Below are 10,167 nucleotides of genomic sequence, written 5' to 3'. Positions count from 1 at the left end.
AGTCCCAACCTAGCTCAACTCTTGACAGATTCATCTGACCCCCAACACTTGCATCCAAGCAAAGACAGATACTATTTCAAGGCATATTCTTTCTATATCTCAGCTTCTAATATTCTAGATACTATGTTCAGAAATCAATTAAAAAATTCAAACTCAAACAGGCCAGACTAAAACAATTTTTTGTCAAGAGGTGAGATGATTAACAACAATATTCAGAGACTATCCCAATGTGACTCTATAAGGAAGAGACAATTAAATGGCTATGTTAAATATGCTAAAGGCTCTAATGGAAAAAGGGATCAGCATATGTTTATCAACTGGTAAGTTTAACGGACAAATTATGTAAAAGAATAGAAATAATACAGTGTTAAAAGGAAACACAGACAGTCACAGATGAAGAATGCCTTTAAGGAGCTCATCGGTGGACTAGTTGAAGTCAGAAAGAGCATCAGTGAACTTGAAGATAGGTCAACAGAAATTATACAAAGTCAAATAAACGATTACAAAAAGATAGAGGTAAAGAACAATAATAAAACAAGCATCTGAGAAAAGTGGACCAATAGCAAATGGTATAACATAACTCTAATTAAAATCCCAGAAGGAAAAGACACCAAGAAGAGGGAAGAAGAAAACATATGAAAACATAATGGATGAAACATTTTTATAAACAGTAAAAAATACCCAACACCACATATTTAAGAAGCTCAGAGTACCATAATATAAATACCCCAAATCCAAACAAACAAATAAATAAGAAACACACACACACATATCTAGACATTGTATTCAAACTGATGAAAACCAAAGTTAAAAAAAAAATCTTGAAATCAAATTGAGCGGGGGAAAAAGAACTTGTTACATACAGAGAAAGAAAGATAAGAAAAATAAAATTCTCATCAGAATTTGTGATATTTCACAAGACAATGGAGTAACATTTTTAGTGTCTAAAAGGAGAAAACGTTTAACCAGCAACAGTTAGTTTCAAAAATAAAGAAGGAATAAAAATATTAAAGCAAACAAAGGCATTGAATTCATTACCTGCAGACCTATATTTCAGTTATGAAAGATAAATAAGCTCCATATATCTAAAATGCAGCATGATGATTAGTGGTAACAGTACTGTATTATATGCTTTACATTTGCTGAAGGGTAGATCCTATGTGTTTTCACCAAAATAAAAAAAGTAATTATGTGAGGTGATGGATGAGATAATAAGCTGGATTGTGGTGATTGTTTTTAGTTTTAGATATATATATATATAATTTTTAGTTATATATATAATTATCAAGTTTTAAATCTTAAGTATACACAATAAAAAGTAAAGCATACGAGGAGCTCTGGTGAAGAAAAAAGAAATTTTTAAAGCAAAAATAGTGTAGTAAGATAGAGAAGACTACATCAACACCAAGAAATAAGATCCATGAAAATGGTTAAAGTAAAGGTAAATTATAAAAGATTATTTCTATTTTAACTGTATTAAGAAATAAATGGCTATCTAAATAAAAAATATTGTTGGATTTTTGCTATTTTGGATTAATAGCATATTCAAAAGTGAAATATATAAAATCAATAGTACAATACACAGGATGGAGTACTTAAGTGTATACTGGTTTTTTAACACTACGAATGAAGTGGCATTAATATTACTTGATGGTGAACTGTGATTAATTAAAGTTGTGTTTCAAACTTAGTGCAATCACTAAACATCAACAAAAGAGGTGTAAGTCTTCAGCTAATCATAGAGATAATATAGAATCATATAAAATATCCAAACCAAGCATAAAAATAGAAGGGGATAACAATCAAGCTAGATGAACAAGTAGAAACAATTTAGCAAGATAGGATATGTTAATCCAAACACAGAGCTAATCATATGGAATAGAAATAAACTAAACACACACATACAGCCGCCACCACCCAAGACTGTCAGATTGGACAAACAGCAAAGCATAACCATATACTGCCATGAGCTGAGGCCTTCTGCTGCAACTCAATTCCAGTTCAAGGGTCTCTCATCTTAATCCCACTTTTCTCTCACCATAAACCTCTTTCATATAAATCTCTATCTCAGAATACATTTCCCAAGACAGTATTAATTAGTGGGAATAAAAATAGGCTGAAAACTTCACAAACTGTTACAATGGGGACTTATAAATTATGTTGTAATGAACACTTGTTCTAAACAATGTTAATATATGTTACCCTCGTAAAAGTAAAAAAAAAAATAAAAAATAAAAAACTACATGGGAAATGCATTAGAAATTGAGGCTTAAACAAAGTTAAAGTTAATTTTTATGGAAAATAAGAAAACCATTCCAGTGATAAAATTAATGAGAATAACATAAGGAGTCGAAGCAGAGTGGTTACATGAAGCCAGACTGATTAGATTTGAATTCCGGATCCACCACTTAATAGAAGTATGAAACCCTGGGCAAGCTACTTAATACCTCACTAATGACTCAATCTCCTAATTTAAAAATCAGGATAACAATAGAGGCCTTATTTCCTATTGTGGTTATGAAAATCAGATAAGAATATAAGTGAAATACTTTAAAGATAGTAAGCACTATATGAAAACTACTATTCTTTCCTGTATGCTTCTGATTATGACTTTTCTTCATGGATCACTCCATTAGTATAATTTTGCAGAATAATATTATGAGAAAGGATGATATTTGAAAGATCTGCTATTTTGTTTTTTATGTATGCTAAATTGAGAAAGCAGGAAAATAAATTGTATGCCTCTTCTCTCTTACACCATAGCAAGTAAATGACTCTAATTTTCCCCTGAGACAAGACCTATATTGACTCTACATTATTTTATGTTTCTCTTGGCTTTGATGTCTGATTACTTAGATGGAAACAAAACCTCTGTATGAGATCCACAATGGAACAGCATACAGCTCTGCAGTACCCCTTTTCAGTGCACACTGCTCTATGAGATACTTTAGTTTAACTTTGCTAGATTAGGAAAAAAATTGCTACTACCATTGTAACCTGTTTAAGTTGTCTTTTTAATAGATGAGATGATTTAAACACACAGGTACACCCCCACATATCCTAAGACAACATTTTTTTATGAGGCCTTTCAGAATAAATCACTTTAGTGATTCAGCTATACAGACAGTAAAATATAAAATTATCACCTGTTATCACTCACCCCAGCAAACACACACGCATATACAATCACACATAACCACAATGGCACACATAGACAGACATACATATACATACATGCACACACAGCCTCATTCACACTCATACTCTCAAATGTACCTCATTCACACTCATATACTTCCTCTCCCATATGTACACACATTCACAAATATATTCACACACTCACTCTTACAGTATAGTCATACTGTAAATATGTTATATGTATTTCTAATGTTACTAAACGTGGAAAAATGTATCTGGGAGTTTAGAAGCACTGTGGATAAGATGTTCTGATTGCTCTGAAAAGTAAACATTGGGTCTCTACATTAAAGTGAAGACCCAGGGAAACACAGACATTGTATATTTAATTAACATTTCATCAGGTTTTTGGATCAATTAAACCTCACCACAACTGGGCAGGAGTTTCTTCAGGTCATTTCATGCACTTAAAGCTGGTGGGACAACCTCAACCGTTAGATAGTATTCAATTCTGGCATAGATGTTATTTTACTTTAATTTTTGTTTTTCTTGTTGTCCTGCTGTATCTGAATACTTAATGGTAAATGACTGCAGCAATGGAATTGTCAAGTTTTGTAGATGTTATTAAGATAGCATCAAGAAAAATGTAAATGAACTCAAAACATTTGGATTTGTCTGCCACTAGCACTCTAACAAACTAGCCCCCTGATGACCATGTTCTAGACCTTTTCTCTTTGCACCCAGCTGACTTCTCATGATTGCCCTTTCACTACTCAGACTAAAATCAAGTGATGTTTCCAACATGCTTCTGAAGTACCACAGCTTCCACTGCCACATTGTCCTCTAATGTCTCTATCAAAGCTAAAAATTTAATTTTTCAGGGCTTTGATTTCTTCTCTGAGACTGACTTATTATTGGCCTATATGAATTCTTTATGATTACCAAAAATGTCATTAAGAAGTCATCCTTTGAAACTGGCAGATTTTTTTTCTCTTTTTCTGACTCTAAAATACAAAACAATATCTACATACTTGAGTTTAATATGAACAAAAATATTACATTAAAACTTCTGTATACTTCTTTGTAACATATATCAAAATTTACCTCTGGAAAGAGAATTTATTATACATATTCTCAATTACTTTTACCTCTACTATTTATGTTTACCTCTACAATTATGTTTACCTCTACTATTTATAATCTGAGCATAATTATTAGAAATCATTACTTAAAAGCTCTCTATTGTGAAACTAGAGCTATCATTCGAAAGCAACTTTTAGATTTTTGTTGTTGTTGTTGTTGTTACAGTATCTCACTCTGTTGTGCTGGCTGAAGTGCAGCATGATTGTGGCTCACTGGATCTCCAGGGCTCAAGTGATCCTCCCATCTCAGCCTCTCGAGTAGCTGGGACTACAGGTGCATGCCATCACATCCCGCTAATTTTTGTGTTTTTTGTGGAGACAGTGTTTCTCCATGTTGCCCAGCCTGGTCTACAGTGGCTGGGCCCAAGCAATCTGCCCACCTTAGCTTCCCAAAGTACTGTAGACTACAGGTGGAAGCCACTGCTCCCAGCTGGCTTTTAGATCTTAATCAAATGTGATGCTTTTCAAAAAAGGACATACTACATGGTCTCACTTCTAAATATGTGTGTAATAAGTCTAGATGTGGCGATAATGACTTATATTTTTAGAAGTGCCTAAGAAAAAATGATACATCTGTAATGGGAAAAAAACGTGAACAGAAAAATTCAAATGTTTTCCCTACATTCTCAATATGTTAGTGATATATCAACATATTTGACCTTAATGGTGCTACTCTACCATATTTTTGCAAGCAGAATCTCTGCCATCTCTACTTAAACAAACTTATCTTAATACAGGCCACTCAGAAGAGTACACACTCCAATATTATATTCTAATTTATTAAAGCTGATATATAATATCTACTTATTACGAATAATGTCTGTAATAATAGGAAGTTTGGGGAGAGAGAGAATATTATTTTTCTCTGAAGATAGTCATTATAATTGAAAAGAAATTTAAAAAATATTTCTAAAGTATTTTAAAATATGTCTCTCATACAAATATAAATATATTTGCCAAATATTTTATTGAAATTAATAAAGAAGCCAGTAGGATAATAGAATAGACTCAAAAACATTTTAAAAACCGATTGTTTTTGGACATTAGTAGGATAAACCTACTAGCCTAGTTACAAAGCTAGGTAATATCCAAAGACATAATAAAGCATGCATTTGGGGGCTTATTTTTTCCTTCAGACAAAAATTATTTGCATCTGTACAAAATCTACTTTTCACCAAAAGCCTATAAGTTAACATATAGCTTCACTAAGTCTCAGAACTTTAACCCATAGTATATAGTAATTAGAATTAAAATAAATATTCCTCTACACAGTCTTTTACCCTTATGTGACATCGGAAAAATAGTTTACCCATTTTTTCCTTATTGTCAAATTTAAGATAAAATTTTCCCTGAAGTTCTTTTATAGCATAGTATTTTTAAGCAAGAATTTTGGGAGTGATAATGATTTCATCTGGAATCCAAGATTAGAAAGGGATCACAGAAATAAACATCCTCAATTTACCAAAGAAGAAGTTGACTTTGGAGTTGAAAGAAATAATGAATGTTCTCAGAGAGTATGTATGGTAGAGTTTGGCCTCACACAGATATTGCTTAAATCTGTTATCACCACGGCACCTCACAGTCCCTAGATATTTTTCAAAAGCTAAGTAACCAGAACACAGTAATTTGAACACATAGGTCAAAAGAGTGGAGCCAATTAAGCTGTAAGATCATCTTCCCTCTATTCTTGCCATCATCCTCCTATATTTTGGCACACCACAAAGACACACAGGTGATTCACGCAGCCACATGTGGCAGTCATTGTCCCGTCACACAAAATCCAGATCTACTTCTAGAATTTTTCATTATCCCAAAAATTCCATTAGTCTAGAGGCCTTTTTTGATGCTCCATTTCCTCAGCGTACTATTTTTTTGTAGAAATTGATAAACTAATTTTATCTGAGAGGTTAATTGACACTGAACTTTTAATTTCCTGCTCTTTTCAAATTGGAAATATAATTTCACACTAGCTTTATATGAATTGCAAAATGGTGTAAAAATGTTTTACATTTAAGGAATGAATACAAAAAACTTGGAGAGTAATTTCTTGGAAAAAATATTTTCCTGGTAGATAGTCCTAAAATTACACCATAGAGGTTCTGGTTTTCCAAAATATTATGATATTAGCCATAAATTGTCAACATTTTAAATCCACTTGTATTTTAGTAATTCAGCAAATTATAAACATTATTTCCAAAATACCAATTTGCTATAATAGTCATTACTGATGTTGTCTTTTTTTTAAATTCCAGATTCTAAATTTATAAATTCTTTACTATTATTTGTTATCAATCTTTTGCTCACTAAGCTCTAGCTTGCTAAATGTGAATGATGTTAGAATCTAGAGAAGTGCCACAAGTGTTCTAAAAATTTACTACTGTTTCTTATATCATTACCTTAGGGGACACAATACCCCTTTCCAATGAAATTCATCAATATATTTTAAAACATCTAAATTATCTCTTTACAACAATAATTTTATATATTTTCCACTAACCCATATATGTCATTAAAAATTATTCTTTATCTTTCCTATTTAACCATTTCTTCTTTGAAATGCACACATTCGCTTCATGCCCTGTGTCAAGAGAATCAATGATTTCTAGTTACAGTACTGAAGATAATAAAAATATTTTTTAAAATTTCTATAAGAGTCATCTTTTTTAAAGAAGCACAGTTCAGGTATAGCTTGTATTTCTTCTCATGGAAATGTAAAAATTAAATCTTAGAGCAATTTTTTCAAATGCACTACAATTTTACAACTTATAATTTTTTTCGTAGTGATTGATTTCAATTAAATAACTGTTCAACCCTTCCTCATTGAGAAGTCTCAATGGTGTTGTATGTTTGTGATATTTTATTGGGTGAACATATATTACCATCGATTAATTATGTTTCAAATTTATTGAATGATAAATGCATTTATTAAACAATGAAAGTATGTAGAATTTTGAACACATTTGAAGTATGATTTTCAGTTGTGTTTCTGTTATTTATGAAGTAAATGATATAGTTTAACACATGGTGCCTGCCTGTAAGTCTTCAAAGTGGTATAATGTACACATGTAAGTTTGAATAAGGCTATATATACTAACCAGTAAATATACATGATTCCAAATTTTTCTTAAACATACCGAGCAGTATCACTGTGTCTGCTAAAATTTTTGGTTAAAAATACTCTTAGGCAAGCAGATGTCAACCAAAACGACAGAGGACAGACATCCAAATTTCACCCCTCAATGAAAATAATGAAAAAGTAGAAAAAATTGTAAAACTTCATTTTTCATAACTCTGAAAATTAAAATTACCAAAGTCTTGCAGCAAGCAATTTTGTCAGTAAAGATGGCTGAACCTTGATAAGAACAGCGAGTTTTGTAGAAATTTCATCTATTGCAGTCCAGTTCCCCTGTCCCCTTTCCAGCTCTCTGGCAACCTTGAAAAGTAACATCTTGCTTTCAGGTACTAGATAGAGAAGGTTAGAACTGTAACAACCCAATGGGTTCTTCCTGCCTGCTGCACAAATAAAACCAATTCACGGAGGCCATGGCAGCGCAGTAAAGAAACAGTTTAACTGATGTGAGGCCAGCCACGCCATGTGGGAGATAAAGTTATTACTCAAATCAACCTCTCTGAGCATTTGGGGCTATAGTTTTACAAAAGTAGTTTGAAAGAAGGGGTAGGGGTGGCTAGGCAATGGGTGCTTGCTGCTGATTGGTTGGGCATGCAATCATAGGAGTATGGTAAATGGTCCTTTTGCAAGCTGAGTCACTTCTGGGTGAGGCCACAAAAGTGGTCAGTGGGTCTAGGTGGAGCCATTATCAGTGGGTCCAGTTGGAGCCGCTGGTCATCAGACATTGCAAAAAACCTTAAAAGATATCTCAAAAGGCCAATCTTAGGTTCTACAATAGTGATGTGATCTGCAGGAGTAACTGAGAAAGTTGTGTATCTTGTGACCTCTGGAATAATGTCTGACAATTATTTATGTCTACACCTTAGCAGAATTCAGGCTCCTGTAGCCTTCTAGCCTAGTGGTCTTTCATTAGCTTTACAAACGCAGTTGAGGTTTGGGGAAGGGCTATTATCATTTAAACTATAAACTAAGTGTCTCCCAAAGTTAGTTTGGCCTATACCCAGAAATACTTAAGGGCAGCTTGGAGGTAAATGCAAGATGAGGGTTGGCTAGATCAGATCTCTCCCACTGCCCCAATTTTCTCAGTGATACAATTTTTGCAAAGTGGTTTCAGATTGAGAGCTCCTTCAAAGTTTTATTCCCAATGAAAATATATTATTCAACCTGTCTGGTGGTTTCCTGGAAGAGCCTGTTCAAAAGACTTATCTTTTTTGTGACCTCAATCAAAATTGCTCAGTACTAAAACTTTTCCACAAGGAAGCATTTGTCACATGTCTTAACATCGCAGCTTTCTCTGGTGATTGGTAACAGTTGGGGGAAACAATAGACAAAACAAAAACTTAAAAGAAGAAGCAAGGAATGAGATGTTCTTAAGCGCTTGGAAAATGTTTAACATATTCCTGGGAATCAAGATGGCCATACACATGCTTGGGCTGTACAGATTCTCCTGAAAGACCTTTAGAGGTCTTAGGTTCACACCTCTGCCTTACCTTGAGATTTCATGCAACCAGGAAGTAAGGACTCAGGAGAGTTTTCAAGTACCTGACTGACTGTTGAAGGCATGCTCTAAACTCAAACAGGATCTCACAGCAGAGAATGGGAGACTTATTTTCCCAGGTGTCTGAGGAAATCTGTGTCCAATAATTAAGTGACCATGAAACTAAGCAAGTGAAGACTTTAGTGGTTACTCATTTCGAAGATACAGACTTTACAGGATTAGTTCAGAAGTGTCACTTAAACTACTACAACAGGTAGTAACAACAGACCCTTAAAGAGGGGGGATCTAATTTCCAGAGATTCCATATTGTATTGATTTAAATATTGTTTTTACAAAAAAAAAATAATAAAAATATAAAGAAATAAGAAACAATGATCCATACACGGGGAAAAAATAAAACATTTAATATAAACTATATACCATTTATGAGGAAGCCCATAAGATGAATTTACTAGACAATGACTAGAATGCAGCAATTTTACATGTGTTCAAGGAGCTAAATAATACAATTTCTAAACAAAATTAAAGGAAAGTACGAGGCTAATATCTCACAAAATGGAGAATAATAACAAAGAAATAAAATTATTAAAATAATCCAAGTAGAAATTCTGGAGCTGAAAAGTTCAGTAACTGAAATAAAAAATTCACTAGAGAGTAAACAGTAGATAAGAACAGGTAGAGAAAGAGTCAATGAACTAGAAAACAGGGCAATTAACATTATGCAGTTTGAAAAAATTCAAAAAAAGGAAAATATAATTAGGGACAATAAACAGAAAAGTCATAATTCCAGATTTTAAAAGCTACTGTAAAGCTACAGTAATCAAGACAGTGTGGTACTATCATGGTTCTAGTCTAATATTGTTATTAGAAAGGGTTTCCAATCCAGACCCCAAGAGAGGCTTCTTGGATCTCCCACAAGAAAGAATTCAGGGCGAGTCTATAAAGTAAAGTGAAAACAAGTTTATTAGGAAAGTAAAGGAATAAAAAAAATGGCTACTCCATAGACATAGCCACCCTGAGGGCTGCTGGTTACCCATTTTTATGGTTATTTCTTGATTATATTGTGAATAAGGGGTGGATTATTCCTGAGTTTTTGGGAAGGGGTGGGCAATTCCTGGAATGGAGGGTTTCTCCTTTTTCTAGACCATATAGGATAACTTCCTGACGTTGCCATTCATAAACTGTCATGGTGCTGGTGGGAGTGTCTTTTAACATGTCTATTTTAAAAGAGGCACAGAACACACTAGGTGATGTGAAAAAAC

This window comes from Pongo pygmaeus, chromosome 14, assembly GCF_028885625.2.
Source record: "Pongo pygmaeus isolate AG05252 chromosome 14, NHGRI_mPonPyg2-v2.0_pri, whole genome shotgun sequence".
NCBI classification, from domain to species: Eukaryota; Metazoa; Chordata; class Mammalia; order Primates; family Hominidae; genus Pongo; species Pongo pygmaeus.
The sequence above is the reverse complement of the archived record's forward strand: the minus strand, read 5'-3'. Positions refer to the sequence as shown.